At 36.4% G+C, this 5795-nt stretch overlaps 1 protein-coding gene across 5 annotated transcripts in view; it reads right to left on the bottom strand.

The window, feature by feature from the left end:
* The window catches only part of pou1f1 (POU class 1 homeobox 1), a 49917-nt gene extending 45748 nt beyond the window's left edge, over positions 1-4169 (bottom strand). For 2 of the 5 annotated variants that reach the window (XM_048602877.1, XM_048602879.1), the window contains exon 1: positions 3998-4168. The gene's annotated coding sequence lies outside the window, so the exon portion shown is untranslated. Of the gene's footprint in view, positions 1-3997 lie in introns of all 5 variants that reach the window. The other 3 variants (XM_048602875.1, XM_020519553.2, XM_048602876.1) reach the window with 2 other exon arrangements.
* Positions 4170-5795: the final 1626 nt, after the last annotated feature.

Below are 5795 nucleotides of genomic sequence, written 5' to 3'. Positions count from 1 at the left end.
CCTATGATGCTGCTTGGCCTGCTGTGTTCATCCAGGAATGATAAGTCACTTCATTTGGGTCTTAAGAGTCCACCATTCGAGTTATGCATAGGCCAGACTGGGTAAGGACAACAGTCTTTTTTTATCTGAATGACAGTTTTGAACTAGTTTAGTTTTTACAATAATTCAGTAGTCTCATAATTACTTTTACGATTTGCCAGCATTTTAAAAACAATTTCTAGGTTTTTATACGAGGTTCCAATTCTCAACATGCTATGGTGGGACTTAAATTCACATTTTTAGGTTTAATGGTCACTAGCCTAGGAACACGGCCATTGCATTACTGTAGCCCAGTTGACTTCTCTCAGTTACAAATCTCTTAGACTTCATCTAATCACTTGGCTGTTTGATTTTTTTCCCCATTCTTTTCTCCTACCTGGCTCTTTTTATAGAATATTCATATTCTTTTCTGGTTCTCCTGTAGATCAATTGCCTAAATGATTAGCAGCTCAGTGGCTCTTTGGTTAGCACTGCTGCTTCGCAGTGCCAGGGACCCAGGTTTGATATCCGCCTTGGGCAACTGTCTGTGTGGAGTTGCCATGTTCGCCATGTGTCTGCATGCCCAGTCTAGCTTAGATTGGGTAAGGTATCTGAAAAGGCTTGAAATCAGGGGAAGGTACTAATATGGGCATTTGTTCTCCATGAACTGGAGGTGGCTCACAAACTAAAAAGACAGTCTTCCTACACAAATAACTAATCTATTATGTGAATTCCAGTCCTGTGAGTTAATTGTGAATCATTGTTAACTGGTGCATTCTTCATTGCAATGACTCTTCCAATCAGCATCTACTTGCCAGCCAATCAACAGTCTCCTCTCAAACAGTAATAATGTTGGTTTTCTGCTAATTTGGTATGTTTGCAAATTATCCTGATGAGTGCAATGTGTCTTTTTTCAACAATACTTTAATTACTGACTACAAGTATCTAGGTATCAAGGTGGATGATAAAAGGATAAAAAAAACATAATGCAACTATTGTACCTAGGGACATTCACAATTGTACTACATTAAAATATCATGAAAATATTCTATACAGCTATCCTTTTTGAGTGTCTCTTTCAGCACTATTTTCTTCGGAAAGTAGGCTCATCAAGGATAGTGAGATTGTTGAAGCAGGCAGCAAGAGTTTTTGATGAGCAGATCATTTTTGAAAAAAGCTGTTGAAGAATTTTGACAAAAGAGTGTTATGAACAACAAGAATGATTTATTGTCTCAGTATTAATGTTGAATGCATTCAGGTAAAAAAACTACAGCCCATGGATGCAGGGCACTTGTTTGTGCGCTTCTCTATAACAGTTCTTACTGGGAGTTTGATGAATGGATGAGGATTTGCACTAATAATTAGACTCGGTGATTATTTTATTACATCAGAATAATTTTTAATATAGTTTAATTAAAGTTAGACTTCTAGGATAAGGTAATTTTCTTTTTAAACTTTTATTATTCATTAATTCTTTTTAGCAAATGCAGAATGTACCTGAAATGAATTTCTGTACAGATAATAAAGTGAAATTGAATTGTACAGAATAATTGCAGAGTAAAGATTTCTTTTGCTCACTATCAACAGGTTTTGCAGTCATGCAGCATGCACAATGCCAATTTTCCTGATTAGAACATTTTTTTTTCCTGAGCATCAATGGACTTAATTCACATTTTGGAAAGCAAATGGTGCAGAATTCCAGATACATCTACCAATCTGACTTGGAAGAGATGCAAACTGCATCTCTTGAGGATGTGAGTTGTTCCACAAGTATTATTTCCTTTGACATTGAAAGGAAAGCAATCCTAATATGGCATCAAAGCTAGCTTATAACGTAGACCTCTAAGACACTTTTCTTACTTATCCAACCTCACTTTAATAATTTGAGATCATGGATTCTCTCTTCTTCATATTATGTATGTACAATAATAACAAGATTTAAAGGGTCAAACCGGCTCCGTCTCACGACAATTCTAGCCATATACATTTTTAGTAGTTGGAAGAATACTTTGTTCACACTTGTATTCAGGATGACATTCTCACAGGCAAGGTTAGTCTAAGCCTGGTAGGTACCAAACAATGTGAACATGGTTCTGCCAGGCTGCTACTCTAGCTGTAAGGGATCAATTATCTCAGTTGGCCAGATGGATGATTTTTAATGCGGAATGACACCAAGGTGTGTGTTCAATCCTAAATCAACTTAGATTACTGTGAAGGACTATCCTCTTGCCTGAGGTATGGTGACCCTCAGCTTAAACTATAACCAGTTATTTCTCTGAAATGGGAGAGCAGCCCTACAGTCTGGTAAGACTATGGCAACTTTTGCTTTTACTCAGCTGTATCTTCCAGCAGCTCTTAAATCCAGGTTTATGCACTGTATGCATTCAGTAAAGTGCTATTACAGTTTTCTTGTCAGAGTTATATATTGCTTAAAAATCGAAAAAACTTCAGATGCTGTTGATCAGGAACAAAAACAAATTGCTGGAAAAGCTCAGCAAGTCTGGCAGCATCTGTGAAGAAAAATCAAAATTAACGTTTCGGGTCCGGTGACTCTTCTTCAGATCTGCAGAGCTTTTCCAGCAACTTCTGTTTTTGTTCATATATTGCTTAGTTTTAGTGCATTTCTAGAACCAGATCTGCATTCTCCCCTTCAATCATGTTGGCACTTTGATATCAATGATGGTATGGCTACAGCAATAGTTACCAAAAAATAATTAGGATGTGCTGGTTGCCTAACATGGGCACAGAAGTAAATATGGCAACATATGACTTTAACCTTGTTCAAATTTACTTCAGAAGCATGGGGGATTCACAACCATAACGTTTTCTACACTATTTCTTTACAAGGTTTATTATTTTGTGATGTACTCTTGATGTCATGGAAGTTTTGAGTTTTCTGGATAAACTATTAAATTTGTAATTGTTGGAGTCCAAATGCTCAGTGGAAATATAAAGAAACTTCAGTGTCACATTGAATTGTAGAGATTAAAGTTTCATTAATCATTACCAACTGGATATAGTTGAGTTGTTTGATGCAGGATTTATTTATATGCAGTAGCAGTAGCAAGGATTCAGGAACGCTGGTATATATTTTTAGCAAGAATGTGGCAACAGGGCTCAGAGATATAGTGATTTGAAAGAAAATTGGACAGTACAAACCTGAAATAAAATCACAAACAGGCAGAAGTAGACTGCAGGGAGGAAAGCAACTTACAAGAAATGAGACAACCTGATGTTTCTGAGAAAATTACTTACTATTATTTAGCCAGAGCTTGAAGAAAGCCTGTTAGCTAGTGTTCATCCATCAGCCTTGGTCATTGCAGTTGTACCATCACTGATACTAGAATGGCAATATGGGTCTGGATGAAGCACAGGTGAAGGTTCCTGAAATGGACTAAAACTAAATGGTGTAAAAACCTGTTTGAGATGATGATATCGTCACTTTTCACCATGATGAACTTGACTCAAGTACACTGCAAATTAAATTTTAAAGAGTGCCAGCAAATATATTCAAACTACAGCTGGGGTTCCAACTCAGATTCTGAGGAATGCCCTTAATCTCTTTGACATCACCAAGCTAAAGGCATTATATAAATGCAAGTTGTTGTTTGCATCATTATAGTAGGATGGTAAAATGAGCAAGAGTCAATTTAAGATAGAATCAGCTAATGTGCAAATTAAATATTTATAATGCACACAATTCTAAAACTTGAGTTGCACTGTTACAAATTATGACTCATACAAGTGCACTGCTCAGAAATTTTGCTTCAATTCAAATTTACACTTCAAGGGCAACCTAAGGACTACATAAAGATTCACATACATTGAGTTAATTACCAGATAAACGCACAATCTCAGGAAAGTCTCTAAAGTAATAAGTGTCGTTGCCTAAATTGCAACTAATACACATTATATTTTTGGTTGTTATTTGCTCTGTACCAAACCTGAAAGAACGGCTAAAGCATGTGTTATTACTTACCTTTTGCTCATCTGTAGCCTTCTCAAAATCTCACAGTAACATGTTGTCTCCATTCTGAAATCATAAACTTTTAGCTCCTTTTTGCTCCGAACTCCTATCATTCAGAAAGAAAAAGCCTGAAAGTGCCCCACTTTAAAAGGAGTAAACAGCTTTGCATTCTCAACACTATTCAATTGCTTGCAGCAAGTGAATGTTTGATCAGGAAACAATCTACATGTGAGAATAAATACATTTATAAAATGGACATGAAATATTTAACGCAAGTATTAGCCCATTCTGCAGTATATCATGCACAGCAGCTTCAAATACTAATGCATGGATGTAAGGTTGTATTTCAGCTTGAAATTACTTTGAAACAGTCTCTGTGGAGAAGAAATGTACAACACACATTTACAACCAGTCAAAAGGAACCAATGATTTCCTAAGGAAAGGATACATTATGCAATTTATGTCAGTGCAAAGCCAAAAGTTATTTTGCATCAATCCTTATTATTTTGTCAAACACATTTTGCTTAGTCACAGATCTAAAACGGTTGACTTAGACTCCATCATCTAATTCCGGTTTAAAAATAGGCAACTTCCAAGCGTCTTTGAAAGTTTAAAATTCCAGTGAGTAGTTAAAAATCAATAAAAGCTATTGAATTTAGCTTTGAGATTACTATGATCAACTTCGGCAAAAGTGCACAAAGCAGAACATCCCTTTGCACATGCATTTCTGCAATCTTACAAAAGACTTTTACTGAAAAACATTCAATGTTATGGACTCAACTGCTTTCTATAGTAGAGAATTCCACAGGCTCACCACTCTCTGGTTGAAGAAATTTCTCCTCATCTCAGTTCTAAATGGTCCATCCTGTACTCAAGTCTCTGAACAGCAAAATTTTCAAGTTTCATGTTTTTTAAAAAATGTTCTGTTTTCATATTCTTGGGATTGAAATGAATAATCTTGACTTCTCGCTTCCAGCTGCCACCTTCTTGTTCATTCATTTAACCTGTCTATATCTTTTTGAATTTGCTGTGTGTCCTCCATACAACTTACATTCCATGCTAGTTTTTCATTGCTAGTAAACTTAGATACTTAATTTCCATAACTCGTAAACAGCAAAATCCTAATAAGGTAGAGCTGAAGGAATCTGTTCACAAATTTGTGTTAAGGGAGTGATAGCTGTGAAGGACTCATTCCCACATGAATGCCTTTCTATGTAACCTGATATGTCTACAAATGCGGCCTATGTCAAACCAACATATTTGAACGTTGTAGAAAACTCAGTAAAGAAATAAATGTGCAAAAATTATTCTTATTAAAACATGTTCGCATCTTACAGAGGTCTGACCTTGTAAAAAAGGCTTTGACAAATGTTGAGTTAGTTCCAGAGAAGCTTTGCAATCTCTTTCTGCTTGGGCTCTTGTCATCAGAAGAACATGATACAGTCTAACATGTCATCAGTGCAGTCAAACATGTTTTTAGTGTTTTTGTTTGTGGTGTGAAATCCTGGAGCTTTTCTAGCCTTTGTGACATGGGCAAGGGAATCAGGCTTGCAGGTGGGTGCCAGATTTTTCATTGGACCTTTCAAGGTCTTTGGCTTTCTTGGACTGCTCAGAATTCTTAGATGTAGAATGCACTGCATCTATCAGTGGTTCATCTGTTAGTTATGATGTGTAGCAGACTGCAATGTCCACTTCTGTGTAAGTTTACATGGTTGCCTCTGCTGGAATTTCCATGTTGGTGTTCCACAGCCAAGTGAAAATAGCCTCATTATTTATCAGATTGTTTAGCCTTACCTGCTGCACATCATTC

This window comes from Rhincodon typus, chromosome 11, assembly GCF_021869965.1.
Source record: "Rhincodon typus isolate 14 chromosome 11, sRhiTyp1.1, whole genome shotgun sequence".
NCBI classification, from domain to species: Eukaryota; Metazoa; Chordata; class Chondrichthyes; order Orectolobiformes; family Rhincodontidae; genus Rhincodon; species Rhincodon typus.
This window is presented reverse-complemented; position numbering and strand designations above follow the sequence as displayed.